Genomic DNA, 14,968 nt, shown 5'->3' with positions numbered 1-14,968 from the left:
ATGGATATTTATATCAGTTTGTAATAATATAATTACTTGATAATGACATGACATGAACATCATTCAATTAATGATGCATTTTGTACATGTATATCTTGTCTTAGCTGGTTTTGCTTATGTGGACGTGCATTAAAGATGCTTTAGTGCAGGTTAATTCATGGTACCATTTATTTATCTACAGCTTTGGAAAAAAATTGAGACCACAGCACAATTTTTTATTTCACTCATTTCTCAATGTATGGTGGGTGTCTGTGAGTAACTGTGTGTGATTTTGTTTTTGTGGTTCTTCCCTGTTTCTCATTAATGAAGGGCTTCTTCCTTGCTTTATGGGACTTCAATCCCGCTTATAGGAGCCTGATACGAACTGTCCTAGCAGTGCGCTTCACACCACTTAATTCCTTTTGAAGGGCAGTTGAGGTCATCCTCTGATTTATGAGGCATTGCCAAGTACAGTAAGTTAATAGTCATCTCTGGCATTAGAATGTCGCTTCCGCCCGTTACCTGGCTGGTTTCCCGTCGTTCCCAGTGTCTCCTGCTTCACTTTATTTTTGTGTACTGCTGTCTTAGAAATGTTGAACCTGAAATCAGCCAGCTGCTCAGCATACCCTCTGCCAGCAGAACCGGGATTAAACCAGGATTTAAAAATGCAGATTTGTTTAAAAATATACAGTGGCCTCTTAATTTTTTCCAGGGCCGTATTATATAAAAACAATACATTTAAAATACCTGGATTTTCAAATCCCAATAAAGTTGAGTGGTCACTACTATATATTTCAGCTTCGTCCAATGACTGACGTAGGGCCAGCTAGTGACCGCATTTCATCTGCCCACCTTTTCAGGAAGTCTTCATGCTTAAAATGCATAAAGAAATCAGGATTGTAACAATGGTGTGTTTTTACACCCCCCCATCATTGGTGCTTCATAAGCATTGCAAACAGCAATTTTATTTGTTTCAGATACTGTCACATGCGCAGCGTTAAAGCGTTACATTATCGGCCAGACTCATCGGCAAAAGTTTTCAAATCTGTCGATGCTGATGATGAACTTTTTAAGCTTTTTTCAGCTGATACCAATGTTGTAGTGATATCAACGTGCATCCCTGCTCCCCACTTTAAGTGATGTCATATTTACCACACTTTTCTTTAGCTGCAGTATAATTTTATCTGCCGGACAAAAATACTTTCTGTCACATTTCAGTAAATGCACAATATTACGGCAGTTCCTTACATTAACATATATTAGTCTGGTCTGGCTCTTTTTGCAATTGTTATGACAAATTATCATATATGGGGATTTCTTAGATATCAGATTATTTCCCCCGATTAGCATTAATTAAAATTAATCGGATCACTCCTGCTATGTCACTCTGCTGTTTAGCCATACAAAGCGTGCAGGGGATCTGGCCGTGCGACGGCGTGTGCGGCCGTTTACACGCCAGGGTCGTGCACCGTGTCGGGCTGCACTGGCTGTGTCTTACACGCTGCGTTGTGTGGGTCACTCGCTGCTGACGAAGAGCCTCCTCTTCCTCACACAAGCACACGGGGCTCTGCAGAATGTGATAGGTTCACTTTGGACTGGGTTTATAATTAATTTAAATTATTAATATAAAAGCATTTCCCCCGTTTACATTTTAAAAACCGATCAAATACAATTAACCCAGAAAAAGGCTTTAAAGTCATACAGCGTGACGATGCTCACTATAGATATTAGACATTACTAATAGACTTCAATGTTAGAAACCATGCTATCCCATAATGCCAAATTACCCTTTCTTGCCCTGTTTCTGTTTTCTCTCATCATCCAGCCCAGTGCTGACATCATAACAGGATTGTGGATGGCTGGCTATTCGGGGTCTGCTCAGTATAGTGGAGGGTTGAGAGAGACCAGGACCCCCCATTTATATGGGTGGATGGGAACGAGGCAGGTGGAGGGAACCAACATCGGCATTAACCCGAGTCACCTGACCAACCCCCGGCCCCCACCTTCCCCCAAAGCCTTCATCTGCATATGGGATTTTCCTTTTCAGAAGGGGGGTGGGCGAAGCTCAGCTCTCTGGGGGATGGAGCGTGTTTTTGGAGGAATGGCCTAAATGTTTTATAAGAAAGAATGGGGCATCATCTGTATTAATCAGTCATTTAAAACAAAGCTATTAGTCTCTGGACAGGCTAATGTTTGGTGAGTGAGGAACCACATAGTGCTGAACAGGTGAGAATGATGTAGGAAATTCAGAGACCGAAGAAAACCGCTACAGTGTGAATGCATTGTGAATTTCTCATTTAGACAGCCGGCAGGGCCTTACGTATCTCAGTGCGCATGGCTTATTGTTAGAGTGTTAGGATGGGAAGGCGAGTTTGATGGCGGAATTTGAGCTGACATTCTCCAGATGCCTGAAGAATTCACTAAAATGACAGAAAGGTGATTTCTGTCATGGAAAAAGTGACACATACAGTATGTCCTGAGGAATAGCCAGATAACAGCCTCAAAGGGGTTGAATTTAATATCATTTGTAATTTAATATCTTTTTATCTTTGTTAGTACAAACAGAAAACTATAAAAGTTTTTTGGGGTTTTGATGATAGTCATGTTATCATTTCATTTTGTGGCTGACCTTTCTCCTTCTCTTTCATATGTGCCAGTTTTTGTATCTTTTAAATACATTTTTTTTATATGAGCACCCCAGGGCACTGCATCAGGGCACTGCATCAGGGCACTGCATCAGGGCACTGCATCAGGGCACTGCATCAGGGCACTGCATCAGGGCACTGCATCAGGGCACTGCATCAGGGCACTGCATCAGCTCTGAGCTCTGAATCAGCAGTCTTCCTATTACCTGCCTCTGATCTCAGACACTTAGCTCTCTGCTCACTCTCCCCATCCTGAATCTACTGCAACAATCTAATACCCAATAGTCTAAATTACCATTAGACACCTCACAAAGGCAAGGGATTGCTATGTGGTGGCAATTCGTTTCCTGTCAGGTAACACGCTGAATACCTGGGATGTCTACTGCTTACTTTCCCTGTATTACGTGCAGATGCTCAGTAATAATGTGACTATTTGCAGAGCTAAGGGCCAGTGCTCAGTAATAATGTGACTATTCCAGAGCTAAGAGCCAGTGCTCAGTAATAATGTGACTATTCCAGAGCTAAGGGCCAGTGCTCAGTAATAATGTGACTATTCCAGAGCTAAGAGCCAGTGCTCAGTAATAATGTGACTATTCCAGAGCTAAGGGCCAGTGCTCAGTAATAATGTGACTATTCCAGAGCTAAGGGCCAGTGCTCAGTAAGAATGTGACTATTCTAGAGCTAAGGGCCAGTTCTCAGTAATAATGTTACTATTCCAGTGCTAAGGGCCAGTGCTCAGTAATAATGTGACTATTCCAGCACTAAGAGCCAGTGCTCAGTAATAATGTGACTATTCCAGAGCTAAGGACCAGTGCTCAGTAATGATGTGACTATTCCAGAGCTAAGGGCCAGTGCTCAGTAATAATGTCCTGAGTCCAGTATAATCCATGAAACTTATTAACCGCTGGTGGTTTTTTCAACTGATAGAAAAGTCAGATTTAAAAGAAAAGTTCTTCCCTTTGTTTGATGTGAATTGCTTTACATAACCAGAATATTAATCTCACCGAGATTAGCTATTTGAATCCCCTGGGGACACTCCTTTTTGCATAATTGTGCATCCGTGTCATTCCGGCCGCAGTTTATGAAAACAAGCCTGGGATGTCTCCCCACTCCAAGATACCGCACTGTTTGTGAGCTACATGCTACATGCTAATTGCTTTTAATTGTAATGCCACATGGCCTGCCCCTTGATAATAAATGTATCTGCATGATAAAGGCTGCATCTACTGAAAGAATAGCTGAAATGTATTACTGTTAAATGAGCTGATTTTGACCAGCCTGTCTGAGCCCATTCCACGTCTCTCATCAAAGCTGCATCATCGCCCATGTATCTGTAAGCTGAGTGGCCCCTGTATCTGTAAACTGAGTGGCCCCTGTATCTGTAAGCTGAGTGGCCCCTGTATCTGTAAGCTGAGTGGCCCCTGTATCTGTAAACTGAGTGGCCCCTGTATCTGTAAACTGAGTGGCCCCTGTATCTGTAAGCTGAGTGGCCCCTGTATCTGTAAGCTGAGTGGTCCCTGTATCTGTAAGCTGAGTGGCCCCTGTATCTGTAAACTGAGTGGCCCCTGTATCTGTAAGCTGAGTGGCCCCTGTATCTGTAAGCTGAGTGGTCCCTGTATCTGTAAACTGAGTGGTCCCTGTATCTGTAAGCTGAGTGGCCCCTGTATCTGTAAACTGAGTGGCCCCTGTATCTGTAAGCTGAGTGGCCCCTGTATCTGTAAACTGAGTGGCCCCTGTATCTGTAAACTGAGTGGTCCCTGTATCTGTAAGCTGAGTGGCCCCTGTATCTGTAAGCTGAGTGGCCCCTGTATCTGTAAGCTGAGTGGCCCCTGTATCTGTAAGCTGAGTGGCCCCTGTATCTGTAAGCTGAGTGGCCCCTGTATCTGTAAGCTGAGTGGCCCCTGTATCTGTAAACTGAGTGGTCCCTGTATCTGTAAGCTGAGTGGCCCCTGTATCTGTAAACTGAGTGGCCCCTGTATCTGTAAACTGAGTGGCCCCTGTATCTGTAAACTGAGTGGCCCCTGTATCTGTAAGCTGAGTGGTCCCTGTATCTGTAAGCTGAGTGGCCCCTGTATCTGTAAGCTGAGTGGCCCCTGTATCTGTAAACTGAGTGGCCCCTGTATCTGTAAGCTGAGTGGCCCCTGTATCTGTAAGCTGAGTGGCCCCTGTATCTGTAAACTGAGTGGCCCCTGTATCTGTAAACTGAGTGGCCCATGTATCTGTAAGCTGAGTGGCCCCTGTATCTGTAAGCTGAGTGGCCCCTGTATCTGTAAACTGAGTGGTCCCTGTATCTGTAAGCTGAGTGGCCCCTGTATCTGTAAACTGAGTGGCCCCTGTATCTGTAAACTGAGTGGTCCCTGTATCTGTAAGCTGAGTGGCCCCTGTATCTGTAAACTGAGTGGCCCCTGTATCTGTAAACTGAGTGGCCCCTGTATCTGTAAACTGAGTGGCCCCTGTATCTGTAAGCTGAGTGGTCCCTGTATCTGTAAGCTGAGTGGCCCCTGTATCTGTAAACTGAGTGGCCCCTGTATCTGTAAACTGAGTGGCCCCTGTATCTGTAAGCTGAGTGGCCCCTGTATCTGTAAACTGAGTGGTCCCTGTATCTGTAAGCTGAGTGGCCCCTGTATCTGTAAACTGAGTGGCCCCTGTATCTGTAAGCTGAGTGGCCCCTGTATCTGTAAACTGAGTGGCCCCTGTATCTGTAAGCTGAGTGGCCCCTGTATCTGTAAGCTGAGTGGCCCCTGTATCTGTAAACTGAGTGGCCCCTGTATCTGTAAGCTGAGTGGTCCCTGTATCTGTAAGCTGAGTGGCCCCTGTATCTGTAAACTGAGTGGCCCCTGTATCTGTAAACTGAGTGGCCCCTGTATCTGTAAGCTGAGTGGTCCCTGTATCTGTAAGCTGAGTGGCCCCTGTATCTGTAAACTGAGTGGCCCCTGTATCTGTAAACTGAGTGGCCCCTGTATCTGTAAACTGAGTGGTCCCTGTATCTGTAAGCTGAGTGGCCCCTGTATCTGTAAACTGAGTGGCCCCTGTATCTGTAAGCTGAGTGGCCCCTGTATCTGTAAGCTGAGTGGCCCCTGTATCTGTAAGCTGAGTGGCCCCTGTATCTGTAAGCTGAGTGGCCCCTGTATCTGTAAACTGAGTGGCCCCTGTATCTGTAAGCTGAGTGGCCCCTGTATCTGTAAACTGAGTGGCCCCTGTATCTGTAAACTGAGTGGCCCCTGTATCTGTAAACTGAGTGGCCCCTGTATCTGTAAGCTGAGTGGTCCCTGTATCTGTAAGCTGAGTGGCCCCTGTATCTGTAAACTGAGTGGCCCCTGTATCTGTAAACTGAGTGGCCCCTGTATCTGTAAGCTGAGTGGTCCCTGTATCTGTAAACTGAGTGGCCCCTGTATCTGTAAACTGAGTGGCCCCTGTATCTGTAAGCTGAGTGGTCCCTGTATCTGTAAGCTGAGTGGCCCCTGTATCTGTAAACTGAGTGGCCCCTGTATCTGTAAGCTGAGTGGCCCCTGTATCTGTAAACTGAGTGGCCCCTGTATCTGTAAGCTGAGTGGCCCCTGTATCTGTAAGCTGAGTGGCCCCTGTATCTGTAAACTGAGTGGCCCCTGTATCTGTAAGCTGAGTGGTCCCTGTATCTGTAAGCTGAGTGGCCCCTGTATCTGTAAACTGAGTGGCCCCTGTATCTGTAAACTGAGTGGCCCCTGTATCTGTAAGCTGAGTGGTCCCTGTATCTGTAAGCTGAGTGGCCCCTGTATCTGTAAACTGAGTGGCCCCTGTATCTGTAAGCTGAGTGGTCCCTGTATCTGTAAGCTGAGTGGCCCCTGTATCTGTAAGCTGAGTGGCCCATGTATCTGTAAGCTGAGTGGTCCCTGTATCTGTAAGCTGAGTGGCCCCTGTATCTGTAAACTGAGTGGCCCCTGTATCTGTAAACTGAGTGGCCCCTGTATCTGTAAACTGAGTGGTCCCTGTATCTGTAAACTGAGTGGCCCCTGTATCTGTAAGCTGAGTGGCCCATGTATCTGTAAGCTGAGTGGCCCCTGTATCTGTAAACTGAGTGGCCCCTGTATCTGTAAGCTGAGTGGCCCCTGTATCTGTAAACTGAGTGGCCCCTGTATCTGTAAACTGAGTGGCCCCTGTATCTGTAAGCTGAGTGGCCCCTGTATCTGTAAACTGAGTGGCCCCTGTATCTGTAAGCTGAGTGGCCCCTGTATCTGTAAACTGAGTGGCCCCTGTATCTGTAAACTGAGTGGCCCCTGTATCTGTAAGCTGAGTGGTCCCTGTATCTGTAAGCTGAGTGGCCCCTGTATCTGTAAGCTGAGTGGCCCATGTATCTGTAAGCTGAGTGGCCCCTGTATCTGTAAACTGAGTGGCCCCTGTATCTGTAAGCTGAGTGGCCCCTGTATCTGTAAACTGAGTGGCCCCTGTATCTGTAAACTGAGTGGCCCCTGTATCTGTAAGCTGAGTGGCCCCTGTATCTGTAAGCTGAGTGGTCCCTGTATCTGTAAGCTGAGTGGCCCCTGTATCTGTAAGCTGAGTGGCCCCTGTATCTGTAAGCTGAGTGGCCCCTGTATCTGTAAGCTGAGTGGCCCCTGTATCTGTAAGCTGAGTGGCCCCTGTATCTGTAAGCTGAGTGGTCCCTGTATCTGTAAGCTGAGTGGTCCCTGTATCTGTAAACTGAGTGGCCCCTGTATCTGTAAACTGAGTGGCCCCTGTATCTGTAAGCTGAGTGGCCCCTGTATCTGTAAACTGAGTGGCCCCTGTATCTGTAAGCTGAGTGGCCCCTGTATCTGTAAGCTGAGTGGCCCCTGTATCTGTAAACTGAGTGGCCCCTGTATCTGTAAACTGAGTGGTCCCTGTATCTGTAAGCTGAGTGGTCCCTGTATCTGTAAGCTGAGTGGCCCCTGTATCTGTAAACTGAGTGGCCCCTGTATCTGTAAACTGAGTGGCCCCTGTATCTGTAAACTGAGTGGTCCCTGTATCTGTAAACTGAGTGGCCCCTGTATCTGTAAACTGAGTGGCCCCTGTATCTGTAAGCTGAGTGGCCCCTGTATCTGTAAACTGAGTGGCCCCTGTATCTGTAAACTGAGTGGTCCCTGTATCTGTAAGCTGAGTGGTCCCTGTATCTGTAAGCTGAGTGGTCCCTGTATCTGTAAGCTGAGTGGCCCCTGTATCTGTAAACTGAGTGGCCCCTGTATCTGTAAACTGAGTGGCCCCTGTATCTGTAAACTGAGTGGCCCCTGTATCTGTAAGCTGAGTGGCCCCTGTATCTGTAAACTGAGTGGCCCCTGTATCTGTAAACTGAGTGGCCCCTGTATCTGTAAACTGAGTGGCCCCTGTATCTGTAAACTGAGTGGCCCCTGTATCTGTAAGCTGAGTGGCCCCTGTATCTGTAAGCTGAGTGGCCCCTGTATCTGTAAACTGAGTGGCCCCTGTATCTGTAAGCTGAGTGGCCCCTGTATCTGTAAGCTGAGTGGCCCCTGTATCTGTAAACTGAGTGGCCCCTGTATCTGTAAACTGAGTGGCCCCTGTATCTGTAAACTGAGTGGCCCCTGTATCTGTAAGCTGAGTGGCCCCTGTATCTGTAAACTGAGTGGCCCCTGTATCTGTAAACTGAGTGGCCCCTGTATCTGTAAGCTGAGTGGCCCCTGTATCTGTAAACTGAGTGGCCCCTGTATCTGTAAACTGAGTGGTCCCTGTATCTGTAAGCTGAGTGGCCCCTGTATCTGTAAGCTGAGTGGTCCCTGTATCTGTAAGCTGAGTGGCCCCTGTATCTGTAAGCTGAGTGGCCCCTGTATCTGTAAGCTGAGTGGCCCCTGTATCTGTAAACTGAGTGGCCCCTGTATCTGTAAGCTGAGTGGCCCCTGTGTCTGTAAACTGAGTGGCCCCTGTATCTGTAAGCTGAGTGGTCCCTGTATCTGTAAGCTGAGTGGCCCCTGTATCTGTAAGCTGAGTGGCCCCTGTATCTGTAAGCTGAGTGGTCCCTGTATCTGTAAGCTGAGTGGCCCCTGTATCTGTAAACTGAGTGGCCCCTGTATCTGTAAACTGAGTGGCCCCTGTATCTGTAAGCTGAGTGGCCCCTGTATCTGTAAGCTGAGTGGCCCCTGTATCTGTAAACTGAGTGGCCCCTGTATCTGTAAACTGAGTGGCCCCTGTATCTGTAAACTGAGTGGCCCCTGTATCTGTAAGCTGAGTGGCCCCTGTATCTGTAAGCTGAGTGGCCCCTGTATCTGTAAGCTGAGTGGCCCCTGTATCTGTAAGCTGAGTGGCCCCTGTATCTGTAAGCTGAGTGGCCCCTGTATCTGTAAGCTGAATGCACTGCAGTGAGCGGCCACACTGTTCTTAGTTCCAGCGAGCCGGTTTGTCACCCAGCTTGTCTAAAAGGTTGATGAACGGAGATCTTCGATACCTGCCACCAAAGCAAATCCATTAACTATTTGTTTTTTGTCATCACTTGGATAGATGCCTCTTTGCAGTTTACAAAGACAAGAGAACATTTATCAACAAAATAATTTCAGCCTTGTCTCCCTGCAGCAGACTTATTATTATTAACTCTTTTTTTGGATAACTACACAGAAGGCTTTATTCACTGATTAAGCATTTTTTAAATACAAAAGACGCATACTGATCCAAAGCCATGCAGATTCAACAGAATTAATTTTGCTCCTTTTAATTTAAAGTACATAATCAAATATCAAAGCATCCATGCATAGATTTGAATGCTGGCGATAAGCTTGGGCCTTGTGGATGACTCAGCGTGCAACTGGGACCAGCCCCTCTACTTCCTGTCAACGCAGCCGCACTCCAAGCAGCAGATGTCATCTTAATGGTGAGATAGCGGCTGCCATGGATGTGTTCTGTGGAAAGAGGCAAAGGACACCGGTGCTCTGAGCGGCACAGAGGGACAGAACTCACGCCCATATACATCAAATAACAAGAAAGAATCAATCTTCTGCCCTGTTGATGTCTGGGAAGCTTTGGTGTGAGCAGAGCCTGAAGCTCTGAGTTCCTCTTTTATCTCATGATCGCGCCTCCGTGCCAGAGGCCCCGTGTGAGTCACAGAGGATGGATTCTGCTCATGTGTCCTGGTGGCACATCGGTGACAGATACCCCCCCGAAGGATCCGGACGAGGCGGGAAATCAAAGGGCGCTTCTGCGAGTCCAGGGGAAAGGGCTCGTATGAGAACCTGGCTGATTGTGCATAAACTGCGACTTAAAGTGTGAAAGCAAGAGGTGGAAATGACAATAAACAATGTTCAATATAATATATACAGTATATTATACACATATGAATATATCTATTAGTATAAATGTAGTAAATTATATGATTTTATACAACACACACACACACACAGTTGTGTAATCATATCTCTTTGGGGAACATTCATTTCTATGGGAAAAATGCTAACGCTAACTATGACAACCTTAACCCCTACCCAGCCCTAATCATAACCATACGTAACCAAACAAAATACAAGAGTTTTTGCATTTTTAGTTTTTTCATTGCAGTCATGGATTTTATAAAATAGAGTTTTCCCATATGGGGATCAGGAAACTGGTCCCCATAAGGAAAAACAAAGGGTATTCATCCTGTTGTGGGGACATACCTGGACCTCACACACACACACATATACACACACACACAATATGTGGACCAAAGTATTGGGACACACCTCTTAATCATTGAATTTAGGTATTTCATTCAGACCCATTGCCACAGGTGTATAAAGTCTAGCACCTAGCCATGCAGTCAGGTTTATAAACATTTATAAAACAATGTGTCTTTCTGAAGAGCTCAGTGAATTCAAGCATAGGATGCCACCTTTGTAATAAGTCAGTTTGTGAAATATCTTCCCTGCTAGATATTCAACGGTCAACTGTAAGCGGTATTATTGCAAAGCATTTAAGGAGCAACAGAAACTGTGTCACGAAGTGACAGAGCGGGTTGCCAAGTGCTGACGAGTTCCAAACTTCCTCTAGCATAAACCCCAACACAAAAACTGTGCACTAGGAGCTTCATGGAATGCGCTTTCTTAGCTGAGCAGTTGCATGCAAGCCTCACATCACCAAGCGCAGTGCCAAGCCCCAGATGAAGTGGTGTAAAGCACAGCGCCACTGGACTCTGGAGCAGTGGAAACCTGTTCTTTTGAGTGACAAATCATGCTTCTCTGACTGGCCGTCTGATGGATCATCAGGGTTTGACAGATGCCAGGAGAACGTTACCTGCCTGACTGCATTGTGCCAACTGTAAAGTTTGGTGGAGATGGGATAATGGTATGGGGTTGTTTTTCAGGGGTTGGGCTTAGTTCCAGTGAAAGGAACTCTTAATGCTTCAGCATACCAAGACATTTTGGACAATTCTATGCTTCCGCCTTTGTGGGAACAGTTTGGGGAAGGCCCTTTTCTGTTCCAGCATGACTGTGCCCCAGTGCACAAAGCCAGCTCCATAAAAACATGGTTGGGAGACTTTGGTGTGGAATAACTTGACTGGCCCACACAGAGCGCTGACCTCAACCCCACTGAACACCTTTGGGATGCACCAGGACACAGACTGCAAATCAGATTTTCACGTCCCACATGCCTGACCTCACAAATGTTCTTCTGAGTGGAAGGGCAAAAATTTCCCCAGACTCACTGGGAAAGCCTTCCCAGAAGAATGGCAGCTGTGTGTCTATATTGATGCCTATGGATTTAGAATGGGATGCCATAAAAGTTCCTGTAGGTGTAGTGGCCCAATACTTTTGTATTGTATTGTAGTCCCAATACTTTTGTCCATACAGTGTGCATGTACCTAAGACTGTATGTAGTATGTTTGCCAGCTATTAAAGGGCTCTGACAGTTCACTCTTTGATATGCAGGTTTTCAAGCAACACACGGCAGCTAACAGTTTCAAAAAGGCAAAAGGATCTAACTTAAAGCATGGTCAATCATCACAACACATATGCAGTATCACTATACATTTTTCAATGTAGACATAAAGGTAGGCTTTTACACAAATTTAGTTTTTATAAAACATTTTTATTTGAATATTGTGCATTTTCACAGTTTTTCAATAATACTCCATTTCAAGTATTAATGTTAAATATAGGATTTATATATTTTAAAAAATCCTGCTGTCATCTGCAGCATTGCAATACATTTTATTAGGATCTCCCTCAAGAAAAGAACATGGTTTGGGACTCAATAAATATTCATCACGCTTTTGCCTTGCACTAAGAGAAGTTCTCTAACCTTATGGCTGATGTCTGTGCTGATTCCAGTGGCTTTTTCATACAGTACCTTTTGCAAATGAATACTCAGTGTTATCACTGGGATATCTCCAGGCTAAGCAAAGATAACGTCACAGGAATACCTCACGACACGTATTGGCAAAACACAGCAGCATTAATCCATTCAACCACAGGCAGCTGCCAAGTAAAGTGTTTTGGAACAGACAGTATGTCCTACTCAGTGTATTCACACAAAACATGGCTTCCACGTCCTCTGTTGAAACAGCACAGTCACAATAGCAAAGAGTTAGTCTTTATCAGAGCACAAGAGCATCCCTCTCTGAGCTGGTTTGGTTTCTCACAGCCTGGAAATCACGCAGCCCTGAGTTTGAGATGCTTGACACTAAAATCCCATCTGAGTTGAACTAACACTTGGCGTAAATGTCACCACCAATGCTCAAAGGGCACCTCCCCGGTAGTTTGAGCGTGAGTTTGGCGGCGAAAAAGTGGGCGTCCCCTTGCATGTCGGGGGCTGGCCCACATAGCAAAACACAGCCAGGACTTCAACAGACTGCAGTGGTGCTAAAGCAGACACAGGTACAAAGTCGCAGTTTCTGCATGAGAAAATGTGTCTGTGTGCAAAGGGTGCAGTCTTTGTGTTACAAGGAAATGCACAGAAACCAGCAATGTGAAACGTTTCAATTAAACAAGAGCCGGTAAAGCTTTTTTAACACGTCTGAAAGCTGAAACATGACAGAGGGCAGCATCCGAGGACCTGCTGCCCCCGCTCAATGAAGAGGTAAATGTGAATGACGGGAGCATGTCTTCCACCAATTCTCATGTCTTCCACCAATTCTCATGTCTTCCACCGATTCTCGATAAGCGAGCGGCTGCTCCTGGCCACTCCATACTGGGCAGTATCTACGGCGCTAATTACAGGCCTCCCATGGTCTAAGGATGATCTCCACCCACAGCGGCCTACAGGACTACAGGAATTTCAATGCCAGCGGCAGGGATTTGCAACCTGTGACCTGTGAGAACTGGTTCCCTAATGCAAATTACGTTGACGGAAAAATGGAGGGAGCACAGTTGGAAACACTTGCGAGGTCTTAGCGTGTCGTCTGAATCAAAATAATCAGCATTTCACAATATGCGATCTACAGTAAACTTTACAAAACATTCAGTTCCAGGTATTTCAAAGGTTTACAGTCTTCTTCCAATACTGACGCCCAGTAATGTTGACCAGTCAACACTACTCAGTAGACAGTGACCTCATTCCATGTCCTCTGACCATGACAGGTAGTACATATGACAGTAAGATCTCCTGTGCTTGTCCATCTCATATTCCAGATGCAATGCACATTCTTCACAACTACTTAGCCCACTTTCACTCTGAGTTTTCACAGCAGTAAACATTAATGCAACATCCAAAAGCAAATCCTCTAGAGAAATCCTAGGGAGAAAATTAATACTCTGATGGTAGAACTCTGAAGTAGAAATTCAATTCATTTCTACATCTCAAAATCATTTACACTCAATTGCTGCAGTCCACTCCAGTATTTCTTTAAACAAATGCATGAATCAACCCAAAGATCTTAAAACACATCTATAATCATTATTTCTTGTAAAAATTAGATCAGATGTTTGTTTAACTCTCTGACCCAGCAGAGCCCAGTTCTACATCAGAATACAAATAATTGCAAAATATATTTACATATGGTAATCCCCTCCAATCAGACTTCATAAAAAAATGGAGAGAATACATGAATAAGTTATCCAATAAATAGTAATTATATTTCAAGACTTCAGCAGGTCTGAGATGGAAAAGATATTCTTGCTCAAGCAGTGCTTTGATCCATCCATCTGTCTTGTAAACCACACATGAAGTACAGGGTCGTGGTGAACCTAGAGCTGGGGTGGGGAACCTGATCCATGGAGAGACACTGTGGAGAGACACTGTGGGTGCAGGTTTTTGTGATGACCTCTCAATACGTGAATAACAAGACAGTGGTTCTCAACTCCAGTCCTGGGGACCCACTATTATTGGCTGATTGAGAGGCCATCCCAAAAACCTGCTCCCACACCGGCCCTCCATGGAACAGGTTCCCCACCCCTTGCTTAGAACCTACCCCAGGAAGCTGCCCTGGGTCCCAGTGAATGGTACTTTCAGTCAGGCCCACTGTTATATACAGGTTGAGGCCACAATACAGAAGCCTGTGGCCTTGATTTCACCTGTCTCTTTAGCTTACGGGAAACAGAGACTCATGGGAGTTTTACTTACACAAAAATGTTTTGAGGGCAGAAGGAAAAATGATTAGTTCAGAGAGCTAACCAATAAGATTATAGAGGAGGTGGGTCCAAGCAGCTAGAGGCAGGACCAAGACTTCTAAACATTTCTTTGTAAGTATAACTCCCATGAGCAAAGGAGAGCACCTGGATGGCACACTGATGCAGAATTTAACACAATACCCAGCCTTCCATGGCGGGAATATTATCCACAATGCAAACTCTCCATGGAAAAACATTTTTCTACAGTCAGAGTTATTCATAGTACCACTGACTTGGCAGCCTGCCAACCTCTACGATTGCATATCAATAATCTTATTGATCACATGCTGGTGCTCCCATGGAACTAGAAAGTAGCTGATGTCACGCGGCCTGAGTAATTAGACAGCGCAGTGCAGACTGGGACCATAATTTCAGCTGCAGTACCCAACAAAGAAACCTGCTGCACCCCGTCAATGTCACTGGAGAGCCCCAGAGCGTTTTGAGGATGCTGCTTTGTTGCAACACAATGATCCTCGGCCCTCTATTCAACATGCAGGACTAATATAGCTCTGCGTGACATGGCTTATACACCAGTGGTCAGTATTACTCTCATCAGTGATTTGACTTCCGTTCAGTCCGCTCTTTTTTCATGCACAACAATGTGTCTCATAGTGTCAGCTGGTATCACTTCCCCACGTGCTCCTTGCTCCGCCTTTATGTTGTTCCCATCAGCTTTCTTCTTTCCTCTTTCAGTAAGCCTTGCAAAGAGCACAGGACATGAATACTGCATCATACTGAGTTTAAGGCAAACATGTCAATGAAAAGCAATATATTAAGTGTAAGGCCGCATGGACAGATGCCTTGCATGTG

This window comes from Paramormyrops kingsleyae, chromosome 2 (genome assembly GCF_048594095.1).
Source record: "Paramormyrops kingsleyae isolate MSU_618 chromosome 2, PKINGS_0.4, whole genome shotgun sequence".
Classification (NCBI taxonomy): domain Eukaryota; kingdom Metazoa; phylum Chordata; class Actinopteri; order Osteoglossiformes; family Mormyridae; genus Paramormyrops; species Paramormyrops kingsleyae.
The sequence above is the reverse complement of the archived record's forward strand: the minus strand, read 5'-3'. Positions refer to the sequence as shown.